Source organism: Tachypleus tridentatus, chromosome 13 (assembly GCF_004210375.1).
Source record: "Tachypleus tridentatus isolate NWPU-2018 chromosome 13, ASM421037v1, whole genome shotgun sequence".
NCBI classification, from domain to species: Eukaryota; Metazoa; Arthropoda; class Merostomata; order Xiphosura; family Limulidae; genus Tachypleus; species Tachypleus tridentatus.
Genome location: NC_134837.1, coordinates 81,655,874 through 81,672,108, shown reverse-complemented (window position 1 = coordinate 81,672,108; position 16,235 = coordinate 81,655,874). Strand labels below are relative to the sequence as shown.

The 16,235-nt window shown below is 41.8% G+C and overlaps 1 protein-coding gene across 7 annotated transcripts in view; it reads left to right on the top strand.

Annotated features, from left to right (window-relative positions):
* LOC143240655 (U-scoloptoxin(01)-Er1a-like) overlaps positions 1-16,235 on the top strand; it is a 65,283-nt gene that overhangs the window by 47,460 nt on the left and 1,588 nt on the right. The window lies entirely within an intron of this gene.

The following is a 16,235-nucleotide window of genomic DNA, read 5'->3' as shown; positions in this document are numbered from 1 at the left end:
TGTTTCCATTCACTTATGATTTAATACTTATGTTCATTATATAATTGATTCATTCATGTGGGACCACACTTGTAATTTTTAGATATATATTGTCATATGCATTTGTTTGCATTACAGAATGCCTCTGGCTTCTGTTAAGATTACTTTTGCGTGATGCCGTTTTTGGAGCTGTCAACATTCATCTAGATCAAATAATTATTGCCAAAATATCTGGGACATTTTGCTTCTAAAAGGCCTTCAGTAGCTTGGAAAGCAAGTGCCACAAAGCTTGTTTGGCCATTATGTTCTTGACCAAACAACTGTCCTAACTGTTGATAATCAGATTTAATCTCATTCATGTTGACCGGAAGACTGCTGCTGGTTTTGTGGACCATCAGACCCAAGTTCTTCCTTTATATCTGGTGTTTCCTTGTGTGATTTATCCTGAATATCAAGATAAGTATTCTTAGCTCTTTTTCCTTACCTTCAGGGTTGAATTTGGATAACACTGGTTCTCTATTCATCTCACTCTACTACCTTCTTTTTTGACTCGTGATGAAACCAGTTCACTTGTTGATCATTTACATATGGTTACAGATGATCACATACTGTGCATTTTCTCTCACCCTTCAATTGCTATAGCTCACATTAATGAATAAACTTTTCAGAGCATAGGATGAAGTCCTCTCCAGCTGGAGCCTAAAGGCTTCTGTGTTGCTGACACATACCAAAGCCATATCCGTCTCCATTTTTGGTATTTTCATTTCTTTACTCTCTTCATTTTATAGCAATCTTTTCCATAACATAAAATCTTTTCCTAGTTTCTGATGCACAAATTTTCATGCATTAACTAATGCGGACCTTAACACACATTGTATATTTTTTGTGGACAATGTTCACACTAAGGCTGAATATCACTACAAGTGTAGGAGTATGTGTGTACGTTGCTAACACCTTAGTGTTCTCCATACTTTGTATAACACAAAGCTTTAACACAAACTGAAACCATTACTTGATGATTGATAATTACAGTACAACACGTTGTGTGATTAGATTGATTTACCCCCAGACAATTAACTGCTAATGTTGTATATTGTGTGACCGGAAACAACCTAGTTCGTGTATGGCACTAGTGGGCTGTACTTTGTCCTTAGTAAATCATCGAACTCCTCTCGTGTACCTGCGGGTTCTGTGACTCCCACATACATTTGTGCAGTACACTGTTCTGGAATTGGTTTGACTGACGTTGGATGACTTCACTATGGAACATCAGTTTACCCATTGCACAGGTGAATTTCACCAATAAACTCCGCAGATGAGCAACAAGCAACTTCGTTCTGTAAGCAAAACCTCCTAGACGTAGTTGGAGTATGACTTCTCCATTCACATAGTTCATTGTCATTAGCCAGAACAGTTGGTGTCAACTAGCCCATCAAGTGATTGTTTTGTTGAGTAATATACTACGCGACCTATAAGTCTTAGTACCTCTGATGTATCGAGTCATCCCTTAAGTAATGTTCGATTTTAGGTTCAGAAAAAGAGAAAGGATCTCAAATGCGTTTACTGTTATTTAATCAATAATGTATGTTCCATTATTATTACCCATCGGTGTGGATTCCTGTACGTGGTGAGGGGAACCTTCCATGGAAGGTTCTATTCTTTCAGTTTACCACCTCTGGGATCTTAACATCTACCAACAGGTTTGCCATGCGTGGCGACCCAGGAAAGGGAAGAGAGGATCGTGGTGGTTGAGATGTCTAACCCTAACATACCACTTTGGCCTTGAATTCCTGTAGACGGGCGGCCTTTGGGGTGGTCCCCACGGGTCAGTCGGCTGGTCCACATTGTCTAGGGTCAACCAAGTACCAGTGTTGGATGTTCTCAAAAGGTGTTATGGATATTATATCTGATGCTGGTGTTTGGGTATAGTGCTCACGAAACCCTGGTATTGCTGCAGTGTCCTTGTTTGACATTGCAGTGCGTTCCCTCGTAGGGCTCCATGGTGGGTGGTGGGGTCAGTGGACACCAAAATTCCCTTTTTTCCTAAGGACCATTCAAATAAAAACTTAAATAAAACAGTGAAAAAAGATTCTATAGGTAAACGACCACGACTTGAAGATTCTGAGCAGCAATATTCAACATCTGTAACACCTATTGTACCTCATTTTCTTATCCTACATTCTCTTTCAGACAAACGTTTAGGGCAAATGTCTCCCTTTTTCTTTCAGAAGGGATTAGAGGGACTTGCTGGCTCTCCAAGATCAGTAAAGAAGCTTTGATCTGGTGACATATTGGTGGAAACATCCACATCTCAGCATAGTGAACTCCTCTTGCATTCAAAGGCAATTGGGATATACCTATTGAGGTTGCATCTCATGCTATTTTGAAGTCATCACGAGGAGTTATTGTTGAGAGAGATTTGAAGAACATCCCTGAGTTAAAGATTCTCACTGGTTTCTCCACTCAAGGAGTTTCTGCAGTAAGGCGTATCTCAACTCACGGAGATGGAATTATGGTGCCAACAGATATCTTCATTCGGACATTTACATCACCACGTCCATCTGCCACCATCAAGCCAGGTTATCTTAATTGCAGGTACGCCATACATTCCATACTCTCTCCGATATTTCCAGTGTCAGCAGTTTGGTCACCCAAAGATGTCGCGTCATGGTTCCTTGACGTTTGCTTGTTGCGGTGGCAAAAACCATGATGTCTGTGAGTGTGAAAAAGGCCTTTATTGCGTCAATTGCAATAGCTCTCACCCATCGTACTTTCGTTCTTGCCCTAAATGGTTGAAAGAAAAATAGGTGCAGCATTTGAAAACAATTCATAACATTACTTATCCTGAAGCTCCAAAGATGCTGTCCACAACTTCATCTCGGACGTTACTGCACTTCATTCCACTACTACAGTGGAAGTGCAGGCAGATCTCTGTGCCTCCAAAAGAATCATTCTCAAAACAAATGAAAAGTCTTTTGACCTCCATGGTTAACAAAGTTGATGAATCAACTTCAACGCCCATCTCTGTCCCTCAGATACATTCCAGCAAATCCCAAGATCCACTTCCTTTAGTTCCTGGTACAGGCATCTCCTCGGATTCATTTTCTCCAAACCCAAGATGCAAAACGATCATTCATTCACGTCCTCATTCACTGGAATACTCTTCCAACAACAAAGACCTGCCCAATCGACCCAGGGTAGGATCCATGGATGTCGACAGACCTCCCTCAAATAAGGACAATAAAGAAAAAAAAAGATGTGGTCGTAAACAGAAGGGCTTTTCACCCAATTCGCTTACACATAAATAAAAATGGCCAAAATACAATGGAACTGTCGAGGTTTACGTTTTAACCTGGATGACATCAAAACACTGGTTGCTTCCTACCATCCTTTGTCTTTCCTTACAGGAAACATTTCTGTAATCTACTGATACAGTCACCTTTTGGCGGTTTTCTTTGTACAGAAATGACAGGCTGTGTGATGGACGAGGGCATGAAGGGATGGCACTGTTGGTTGACCAGCATGTGCCCACCCTGTCTTTGCCACTCGACACACCCTTGGAGGCCCTAGTCATCCTTGTTTCTTTAGTTCATACATCACTGTTTGTTCTCTCTACCTGTCGCCTGGAGAGATATATGATCAATCAGATCTTGATGCTCTCATTCGACAGTTGCTGTCTCCCTTTTTAATCCTGGAGGACGTTGATGGACATCATCCCCTCTGAGGAAGTGCTGATATTGATGGGGGAGGGGTCGCTCCTTAGAACGTATGCTCTCTGATCACAACCTTTTTCTTTTCAATACTGGTTCTTCTACTTATTCTCATATACCTAGTCCATCCTTTACTGCTATTGATCTCTCAATTTGCTCCCCTTCACTATTCCCATTTGTCATGGAGGGTTCACAATAATCCATGAGGCAGTAATACTTTTCCTATAATTTGGCGAGAGACTGACCGTGGTCAATACCACCCGACTCGCATGCCCTGGTAAAAGCTGGATCGAGCAAACTGGCCCTCCTTCACTGCTCTTGCAGAACTTGATACTGCCATCGTCAGTAAGCCATAAATGGACGACAGTGTGGCAAGAATAACAGACTGTATTACACAGGCAACTGCTCAATGTTTTCGTAAAACCTCAACACGTTTTCCACGATATCTTCGTCCGTAGTGAAATCCTGCCTGCCACATGGCACAGAAGGCTCAAAAATGAGCTTGAGATACTTTCTGTAGATATCCCACACTCTCGAACTAGCATCACTTTCCAGCAGGTCCGCACAGTGCTCGGTGGGTAAGAGGTCAAAACGAGAAAGAATCTTGGATTAAGTTCACAACCAGCATATCTTCTACCACCAGTTCTAAAGTCATATGGGACAAGATTCGAAAGGTCAGGAGCAGGAGAATTCTGATGGCCAGGAAGTAGCTGATACCTGGTGCATCGCTGATACTCTAGGTGAAAGCTTTTGCCGAGTATCTAGCACTTCTGCTTCTTCCTCCACCTTCTTAACCATCAAGAGTTGGGCAGAACGATCACCTCTTTCCTTTCGAGCTGATTGTCTCTATGACTATAATCGTTCCTTTACACTGGTGGAGCTCAAACTGGCCCTTCATCAGTCTGGCAGTACATCAGCTGGACCTGATGATATACACTATGAAATGCTGCACCATCTATTTGCTGCTTCTCTTGCTATTTTTCTGGTTGTTTTTAACCGAATCTGGCAGGAGAATGTTTTTCCTGATGCCTGGTGCCAGGCCATTATCGTACCTTTCACTAAGCCTATGAAAGATCCCAAGATTCCTTCAAACTATCGTCCAATTGTGTTGGTGAGCTATCTCTGTAAGACCCTAGAGAGGATGGTTAATGCTCGTCTTGTTTGGTTCTTCTAATCAAACAACCTCCTCTCGCTCACCCAGTGTGGGTTCCAAAGACAGCTCTGCATCATGAACCACCTGATTCGACTTGAAACGTCAATCTGAGAACCCTTTCTCAAACGAACATCTTGAATCAATATTCTTTGAAATTGAGAAAACTTATGATACAGTATGGAGGTATGGCATTTTGGGAAACTTCCATATACCTTGCTGGCCAAAATCTTAAGGTCAATGTATATAAAGAAAAAATATGCATTTTGCGTTGTTAGACTCGACCACTTATTTGAGTAGAGCTTTGAAAGATGACAATAAGAAAATGAAAAATAAAAACTTTTTTAGCATTTAATAGGGAAAATGTGAACACTATGAAATTAGCCTAAACACTAGCTAGTTAAAGTTTAAGACCATACCAAAAAGAAGTCCTAAAGAGGATAGGAAATGCCCAACAAAAGGTCCCAATAGTGAGTTGCATGGCCGTCATTGCAAATAACTGCAAACATTTGCTTTGGCATGGTCGATATAAGCATTTGCAGAAGGCTGGTTGGAATGTTATTCCCAGTGGTGAAGATGACTTCACGAAGATCATGCACTGTTTGGAATTGACGTCCATTTCTATAGACTTCCCTTTCCATCCATCTCAAACATTTTCAATGGGGTTCAGTTCGAACGAACACGCTGGATGGTCCAAAAGAATCTCGTTATTCACCATATAAAAGTCCTTTGTCCTGCGGGCATTGCGGATTGCAGCGTTGTCCTGCTGAAAGATCCAGTTATTTCCACACAAGCGAGGGCCTTCAGTCAATAAGGATGCTCTCTCCAACATGCCAATGTAACCAGCTGCTGTTTGATGCCCCTGTATAACCTGAAGCTTCATTGTTCCATGGAAGGAGAAAACATCTCAGATCGTGATGGAACCTCCTCTACTGCATTGTGTAGAAAATGTCCCCGGTGGGATATCCTTATCGTGCCAGTAACGTTGGAAGCCATCTGGACCATCTAGGTTAAATTTTGTTCTCATCAGAGAACAAAATCTTCTTCCACTTTTCTATGCCTCATGTTTGGTGCTTCTCAGCAAAGTTTAACCGAGCTGTTTCGTGGTGTGTAAGGAGGTGTGGTCTTTGAAGACATTTACGGTATTTAAAGCCTTTCTCTCGTAGATGCCGTCTTATTGTTCTTGAGCTGCATTCTGAGTCCATAAGGGCCTTAATCTGGTTCGACGATCGGCTATTGTCATGCCAGACAACCCTTCGAATCCTCCTGCTCAAAACCAGCGAAATTTTCTTGAGCCGACCACTTGAAATTCTCGTTCCGTATCCCTCAGAGTCTTTAAAGAAATTTGCAACAGTAGTTTTACTACGCCCAATACCACCAACGATGGCACGTTGAGATAGACCTTGCTTTTGCAGCTCGAAAATTCTGCCACGTTCAAACTCTGTCCAGTTTTTAGCCTTTGCCATCTTTTTACCAAATATAGCACAGGAGATGTCAGTGGGAGATGTTGACAACGCTAATGCTTGAACATGACTAAATGACTAAATTTCGTTACGTGTTTACCGATTAATGCTTCGTTTCAGTATGGTCTTAAACTTTTGACCAGCTAGTATTCAGGTTAATTTTATAGTGTTCACATTTTCCCTATTAAATGCTAAAAAAAGTGTTATTTTTATTTTCCCTTTTTTTATTTTCATCTTTCGAAGCTCTACTCAAATAAGCGGTTGAGTCTAACAACGCAAAATTCATATTTTTTCTTTATGTCCATTGGCCTTAAGATTTTGGCTAGCAGTGTATTTGGGTTACATGGCGATTTGCCCATTTTATTTTAAAAAAAATTAATGGACAGGAGATTCCAATTTCATGTGGGTTCGACGCTTTTCTGTTCTTTTCTAAAGGAACTTGGAGTCCCTCAGGGCTGTGTTTTGATTGTCATACTTTTCAGTATAAAGATTAATGCCATCACTGAACAACTTCTCATTGTTGCAAACGGGCTCTATGTCGACGACTTTCACATCTCATGTCAGTCGTCGAACATGAGCGGCAACTGCAGACTGCCCTCAATCGTTTACTGAAGTGGATCAAAGCAAACAGCTTTAATTTCTCTCTCTCTAAAACCGCTTACATGCACTTTTGCTGCCATTGGGGTATTCACCTTGATCCTGAACTCCGTATTGGTGAAGCTGTGCTGCCTGCGGTCCCTGAGACAAAATTCTTGGGGCTTATCTTTGACTGCAAACTAACCTTTATACCACACATTAAGCAGCTACGGATCAAATGTACAAGAGCACTGAACATCATCCGTGTCCTCTCTTCCACCACTTGGGGAGAGGATCGATGTTCTTTGCTTAAGATATATCGTGCTCTTATTCAATCAAAACTCGACTATGGATCACTGGTCTATTATGACTCTGCCAAAACTTCAGCCTTAAAGATCCATTAGTTCACACCCTGTTCTCGCCGATATTCAAAATCTTCAGTCCCAATTCTCTTTAACATCTGCTTCTATCCATTGATTCTGGATACCAGGCCACGTTGGTATTCGCGGAAACGAGTTTGCTGACACCACGGCAACGTTTATCTGCTCTGACACTATCACTGCTGTGGCTGTTTTCTACATGGTCCTATATGCAAGGTTCGGCTCTGTTTTATCTGGCAGTCGACTTGGAGTAAGCAACGACTCTCAATGATGGTACCATTTTAAACATGTTCTGTCCCAAGGTTTGTCCATAGCATTAGACAGTGTTTTGGTTATGGTGACACTGTCCACCTTGGAAATGTTTTTAGTTTTTTAAAGGCCATTAGTCTTTTTTAGTGTCATATAAGTTTGTTTGTTTTTTAATTTATACACTAGATCTTTTTCAATGTGGTTCCCTTTTAAGAATCACAGTCCATCTAGTTCAATTTGAAATTAGAAACTGGCCGTAACGTCAAATAACTCGGAACCAGGAATGGGAAGATCAACTTCAGGTGACTAACGCGACTGTTTGAACTACCCGTTAGTCATTCTGGCGAGTTATTGTTAACATTTTGCTATAAGTCTTTTAAAATTTCTATTACTTTTTGAAAATGGCCATAACGTCAAATAACTCTGAACCAGGACTGGAAAGGCCAACTTCAGGTGACTGACGGTGGTTTTTGAACTTATCTGTTAGTCTTCCTGGCAAGTTATGATAATTACAATTATGCTACAGGAAGTCCTTTACAACTTATATTACTGTAGTTTTTCTTTTAATGTTGTAGACTAGATGTAAACATTGGTTTTATGCTGTTTATATTTTTTTAAACTTTGTTTCGTTTTACCTTAATTTCCTTTTATGAATTTTACTAAATTTACTTTAATTTTAACTTTTTACTGGATGCTTGGCACAAATAGCCTAGCTGCTTTGTGCCTTAAAACACCAAATCAACTAACCAACCATTATTATTAATTACTTCCTCCTAACGATTCACAAGCTTCTGAATACCACTTCAATAAAATTTTTGGGGTTTCGAGGAAAAAAATGTAGAGAAGGTAGTTTAGACATCTTCTTCATGTGTTCCAAACTCTTTTCCATCAAGATAGTTCTGCAAACTTCGGAATATATGATAATTAGATGGGGCAAGGTCTGGAGAATAAGGAGGATGTGGAAGTTTTTCCCAGTCTAGCTCTTAAACCTTCCCCTCGGTGTGGATTCCTGTACGTGGTGAGGGGACCTCCCAGGGAAGGTTCTGATCTATCTGGTTACCTTCTCTGGGATCTAAACATCCACTCACGTGTTTGCCGTGCGTGGCGACCCGTGAAGGGGAGGAGAGGATCCTGGTGGTTGAGGGGGCCAACCCTAACACACCACTTTGGCCTCGAATTCCTGTAGACGGGCGGCCTTTGGATGGCCCCCCTTGGGTCAATCGGCTGGTCCACTTGGGCTAGAGTCAACCAAGTACCAGTGTTGGAAGTTCTCAACGGGTGTTGTTGACATTGTGCCTGATGCTGTTGTTTGGGTATAGTGCTCACGAAACCCTGGCGTTGCTGCATTGTCCTTGCATGACTTTGTAGTGCGTACCCTTGTAGGGCTCCATGGTGGGTGGGGTCAGTGGGTACCAAAATGTTTTCTTTTTCCTATGGATCCTCCAAAAAATTTAAATAAAATTGTAAAAAAAAATGTCAATGGGTAAGCGACCACGTCTTGAATACTCAGAACAGCAATCTTCAACATCAGTAACACACGTACCTCATTTTCTTATATTACATTCTCTTTCGGAAAAACCTTTAGGGCAAATGTCCCCTTTTTTTATTCAAAAGGGACTAGAGGGACTTGCTGGCTCTCCAAAGTCAGTAAAGAAACTTCGATCTGGTGACATATTGGTTGAAACATCCACATCCCAACACAGTGAACTCCTCTTGAATTCAAAGGCAATTGGGGATATACCTATTGAGGTTACACCCCATGCTACCTTGAATTCTTCACGAGGAGTTATTGTTGAAAGGGATTTGAAGAACGTTCCCGAGTCGGAGATTCTCGCTGGTCTCTCCACTCAAGGAGTTTCTGCAGTGAGGCGCATCTCCACTCGCAAAGATGGAGTTACACTGCCAACAAATACCCTCATTTAACATTTCCTTCACCACGTGCACCTGCCACCATCAAGGCAGGTTATCTCATTTGCAGGGTTCGGCCATACATACCAAACTCTCTTCGATGTTTCCAGTGTCAGAGATTCGGCCACTCAAAGACATCTTGTCGTGTTTCCCTGACATGTGCTCGTTGTGGAGGCAAGGACCACGATGCCTATGACTGTGACATGAACCCACATTGCGTCAACTGCAATGGTTCTCACCCCTCTTACTTTCATTCTTGCCCAAAATGGTTGGAGGAAAAAGAGGTGCAGCGTTTGAAAACGACACATAACATTAGTTATCCTGAGGCTCGGAAATTGCTGTCCACAACTCCATCTCGGACATATGCTGCTGCACTTCATTCCACAACTACAGTGGGAGTGCAGACAGATCTCTCTGTGCCTCCAAGAGAATCGTTTTCAAAACAAATGAAAAGCCTTTTGACCTCCGTGGTTAAAAAGGTTGATGAATCGACTTCCACACCCATCTCTGTTCCTCCCATACCTTCCAACAAACCTTAAGATCCACGTCCTTCAGTTTCAAATACAGGCATTTCTTCTGATACATCTTTTTCTCCCACCACAAGAGACAAAACAATTATTCGTTCGCGTCCTCAGTCACTGGATTTCCTTCCAATAACAAAAACCTGCCCACCCAACCCAAAGCAGGATCCATGGAGGTTGATAGACCTCCTCCAACTAAAGACAGTAAAGAAAAAGACATGGTCGTAAACCGAAGGGTTCTCCACCCACTTCACCTACCCGTTCTTAAAAATGGCCACCTTTATACAATGGAACTGTCGAGGTTTACGTTCTAATCTGGATGATATCAAAACGTTGATTGCTTTCTACCATCCTGTTCGTCTTTCTTACAAAGAAACATTTCTCAAAACTGCTGATACAGTCACAATTCGGCAGTTTTCTCTGTACAGAAATGACAAGCTGTGTGATGGATGAGTACATGGAGGGGTGGCACTTTTGGTTGATCAGTATGTGCCCACCCTGTCTTTGTCACTCAACACACCCTTGGAGGCTGTAGCCATCCGTGTTTCCTTGGGTCATACCATCACTGTTTGTTCTCTGTACCTGTCCCCTGGAGAGACATATGATCAATCAGATCTTGATGCTCTCGTTGAACAGTTGCCATCTCCATTTCTAATTCTAGGGGATTTTAATGGACATCATCCCCTCTGGGGAAGTGCTATTATTGATGGGAGGGGCCGATCTGTAGAGCAGATGCTCTCTGATCACAATCTTTCTCTTTTCAATACTGGTTCTTCCACTTACTTTCATGCACCTAGTCAGTCCTTTACCGCTATTGATCTCTCAGTTTGCTCCCCTTCATTACTCTCCCATTTTTCATGGAGGGTTAACAGTAATCCACTAGTCAGTGATCATTTTCCGATCCTTTTGAGAGAGACTGGCCGTGGTCGATGCCACCCTACCCGCGTTCCCCGGTGGAAGCTGGATCAGGCAGACTGGTCCACTTTCACTGCTCTCGCAGAACTTGATCCTGCCATCGTAAATCAGCCATCAATAGACGACTGTGTAGCAGCGGTAACTGACTGTATTACACATGCAGCTGCTCAGTGTATTCCTAAAACCTCGACACGTTTTCCACGATATCCTCGTCCGTGGTGGAATCCTGCTTGCCACTTAGCACGGAAGGCTCAAAAGCGGGCCTGGGATACTTTTCGTAGATATCCCACACTTTCAAACCGGGTTGCTTTCCAACGGGCCCTTGCACATGCTAGGTGGGTAAGACGTCAAAGCCAGAAGGAATCTTGGATTAAGTTCACAACCAGCATATCTTCTACCACCAGTTCCAAGATCATATGGGACAGGATTCGAAAGGTTAATGGGCACTACAATTCTGTTCCCCTCTCGATCTTACTCTCTGATGGTCAGGAGGTGACTGATGTTCGGAACATCGCTAACACTCTAGGTGAAAGCTTTTGCCGGGTATCTAGCACTTCTGTTTGTTCCTCCACCTTCCTGGCCATCAAGACTCGGGCAGAGCGATCACCTCTTTCCTTTCGAACTGACTGTTTCTTTTACTATAATTGTCCCTTTACTCTGGTGGAATTAAAAATGGCCATTCATCGGTCTGCCAGTACGTCTGTTGGACCTGATGATATTCATTATGACATGCTGCACCATCTATCTCCTGCTTCTCTTGATGTCCTTCTGATTGTTTTCAAACGGATCTGGCAGGAGAATGTTTTTCCTGATGCCTGGCGCCAGGCTATTATTTTACCTTTCTCTAAGCCAGGGAAAAATCCCAAGATTCCTTCAAGCTACCATCCAATTGCTTTGACGAGCTGTCTCTGTAAGACATTAGAAAGGATGGTTAATGTTCGTCTTGTTTGATTCAAGCAACCAAACAACCTCCTCTTGCCCACCCAGTGTGGGTTCCGTCGACAGCACTCCACCACAGACCACCTAATTCGTCTTGAAACATCTATCAGAGAAGGCTTACGACACAACATGGAGGTATGGCGTTTTGCGAGACCTCCATACATATGGGTTACGTGGCCATCTACCCATGTTTATTAAAAAAATTTTAATGGACAGGAGATTCCAAGTTCGTGTGGGTTTGACACTTTCCCGTTCTTTTGTACAGGAACTTGGAGTCCCTCAAGGCTGTGTATTGAGTGTTACACTCTTCAGTATAAAGATAAATGCCATCACTGAACAACTCCCTCTCACTGTTGCGAATGGCTGTATGTCGATGACTTTCACATCTCATGTCAGTCGTCAAACATGAGATATATTGAGCGGCAACTACAAACCGCCCTCAATTGTGTACGGAAGTGGACTCTGGCGAACGGCTTTAATTTCTCTCTCTCCAAAACTGTATGCATGCACTTTTGCTGTCGACGGGGTATTCACCCTGATCCTGAACTTCATATCGGTGAAGTTTTGCTGCCAGTGGTCCTGGAGACCAAGTTCTTGGGGCTTATCTTTGATCGTAAACTGACCTTTATACCACACTTAAAGCAGCTTCGGGTCAAATGCACAAGAGCACTGATCATCCTCCATGTTCTCTCTTCTACCAGTTGGGGGGCAGATCGCTGTTCAATGTTAAAGGTATATCGTGCTCTTATTAGATCGAAACTCGATTATGGATCAAGGGTCTATGGCTCTGCCAGACCCTCGGCCTTAAAGATGCTGGACCGCATTCATCACCAAGGACTTCGACTCTGCACTGGGGCTTTCCGTACCTCTTCAGTTCAAAGTATATACATTGAATCTCATGAACCTTCTCTACACCTTCGCTGTTTGCAACTATCTTTACAATATACTTCGAAACTTCATTCCTTACCAAAGCATCCCACCTGGAAATGTGTTTTCCTTCCTTGGTGGGCAGTACTTTTTCAGAACAGACGATCTGTCATTGCTCCGTTTGGCCTTCGCATCCGGGTGCAATTGGATGAATTGGGTCTGTCCTTGGATAACATTGCAGATTCCACAGATCGGCCCATCCCACCATGCTTATTACAGCCCCCAAATGTGACTTTCAGTCACCTAAAAAAGGCAGATACTCCAGATTGGAAGTACCGTCTTTTATTCAATGAGTATCTTTCAAACAATCATTCAGTTCCCATTTATACAGATGGTTCCAAATCAGGTAATTCAGTGGGCTCTGCTATGGTTTGCTATGGGTCAGTAGTTGCGCGCAGAATCCCTTCTACAGCTTCTGTGTTTACTGCTGAACTGTATGCCATATCTCTTGCCCTGGATCATATTGCAGCTGAGCAGTACTCCAACTGCACTCTTTATACTGATTCGCTTAGTTCTATACTTGCCTTGGAATCGCTACACGTTAGCTCACATCCTATTCTCGCTGATATTCGAAACCGACTGGCCCATTTCTCATTAGCAGGTTTTCTGGATACCAGGCCATGTTGGTATTCGCGGGAACGAGCTTGCAGACATGGCAGCTAAATATGTCTGCTTCAGCACCATCACTCCTATGCCTATTCCGTACATGGACTATGGTGTTGTCTTCAAGGCTCGGCTCCGTGCCAGCTGGCAGTTCACTTAGAGTGAGCAACGCGACAACAAACTTTTTCAAATCAAACCCAAAATTGGACTTTGGCCATCTAGCTTCCGTAAAGTTCGGAAGGAGGAAGTTGTTCTCACTAGGCTACGCATTGGTCAGTTTTTTAACTCATCATTTTCTTTTATCTGGAACTGATGCACCAATGTGTAGTTTGTGTAACACTCAAATCACTATCAGCCACGTTTTACTTTCTTGCCATCGTTACAATTCTCAACGACGGCAATATTTTAAACATATTTTTTCCCAGGGTCAGTCTATAACATTGGACAGAGTTATTGGTGATGGTGACTCTGTCCACCTTGATAATGTTTTTAATTTTTTAATGGCCATTAACCTTTTTAATCTCATTTAAGTGTTGCATATTTATTCATTACACCTTTTTAATTGTGGTTCCTTTTTTACAGTTTTAATCTCTCTCATTCAATTTGACATTGGACAATGGCCAGAACATTAAATAACTCGACACCAGGACTGGAAAGGCCAACTTCAGGTGACTGACGGTGGTTTTTATACTTACCTGTTAGTCTTCCTGGCGGGTTATGATCATTACCATTCTGCTACAGGTAGTCCTTTACAACTTTGTTGACTGGATGTCAACATTGGTTTTTACGCCATTTTCTGTTTTAATTGCCGTTTTGCTTTTATCTTCAATTACTTTTAAAATTTTACTCCATTTACTTGACTTTTATCTTTTTACTGGACATTTGGCTACTCATTATTACGATTTTGCGGAGTGTCTTTTAAAACTTTTATTCTTTTACATTTTGATAATAGCTGCTATGACACATAACCCGGAACCAGTACTAGAGAGGCCAACTTCAGGTGATTGACGGTGGTTCTTGAACTTACCTGTTAGTCTTCCTGGCGGGTTATGATCATTACCATTTTGCTAGAGTAAATATTTTACAATTTTGAAGACTGGATGTCACCATTGGTTTTTACACCATTTTCTGTTTTAATTGCTGTTTTGTTTTTACCTTCATTTAACTTTTACAAATTTTACTTTTTTTACTGGACATTTGGCTACTCGTTACAATTTTGCTATGTATCTTTTAAAACTTCTATTCTTTTACATTTTGATACTGGTTGCTATAACACATAACCCGGAACCAGGACTGGAAAGACTAACTTCAGGTGACTGACGGTGGTTCTTGAACTTACCTGTTAGTCTTCCTGGCGGGTTATGATCATTACCTTTTTGCTAGAGTAAATACCTTACAACTTCTTATACTCTGCCTTCTATCTTAACATTGTAGACTAGGTGTCAACATTGGTTTTATATTTTTTGTTTTACCTTTATTTCCATTTATGTCTATTACTACATTTATTTATTTTTTTTTTTTTTTTACATTTTTACCGAATGTCTGGCGCAGATAGCCTCGCTGCTTTGTGCAATAAAACACTAAATCAATCAATCAATCTTAAACCTTCCAGATGTGATCCTTATTGTATGTATGGGGCCGTGCATTATCCTGGTGTAACACAACACATTTACATTTGATGAAAACAGGCATCTTTTCTTTCAGTGCAACATTCAAGTGTTCTAACTGTCAACAATAGAAATTTGATGTAATCGTTACATTGAGTGGCAGCAACTTAAAATGGATCACGCCAACAGTATCCTACCAAACGCTTAACAAGAGGTGGAGATCCATTTTGGGTTGTGCTTCAGCCAGTTTACCTGCACGAAGCCAATGTCTGCGGCACTTAATATTTTGTAATATATCTATTTTTCACCTCCAGTCACTAACCTGTCAAAAAAGGTGAGTAACGTTCACAAGAGTGCAGAGAAGTGCAAATGTCCAATTTTGCTCTGAGGTTGGCTTCTGTCAAATCATGGGGGGCCCATTTTCCAAGCTGTTACAGATGACAGTGAATGTTTCGTGTAGTTTCTGCTGCACTATTGCCTTTTTAAACTCATAAAGCATTATATGCCTGAAGTGCTCCTCAGACACACCATCTTCCTTATTTTATTTGATTAATGATCTGAGAAATTGGAGTTGGGTTAGTTTCTTTTATTTGTCTGAACATTTTTATACACATTCTACTACATATTTTAGTCATTAAAGCCTTCTACAAAGATAGAAATAATGATGTGCTTTCTGTATTAAATTTTCGGACATTACTTATGGGATGATCTGATATTAACCAGGAAACCCATCTCTCGCTCTTGTGCTCCAACAGGCGCATACCAAGACCCTCTAGTCCTGAGAGAGAGCGGTGTTGACCACCATGTTTATGGTGCAACCTGTTTATCTACTTTCCCACCTCAAGATCCAACTTGGGCTGCTCTAGTTTTCTGGGGGTTACAGCTGCACTGTCCACTGTATGTTGTTAGTTTTTCTTTACTTTTGTCGTCAATAGGGACCAATATCATTCTCTGTCTTGCTGTTCAGTATTGTGTGTGTAATCCACTTGAAAGTACTACAGTACTGTACATGCAAATAGGCATTTCACTCCTCGGTTTCAGGATGACATTCTGGCAAAGGTGGAATCTTAGACTGTGCCTCATATACCATGGGATGATTTGGAGTGGATTTGCCTACTTACTGAACACCTGTGTGGCCGCTACATCACAATAGAGCAGGAGTGAAATTGTCAGAAAAAGTAGAGGTACCCAGCTAAGAGAAGTGAATCAGTCTTTGAAAAGAAGAAAAAGGCTGTGTGTAAATATATATATAAAACAACAACAACAAAGCAGTTCAAATAACTCCGGGTACTAGTTTCGCCCTAAAAA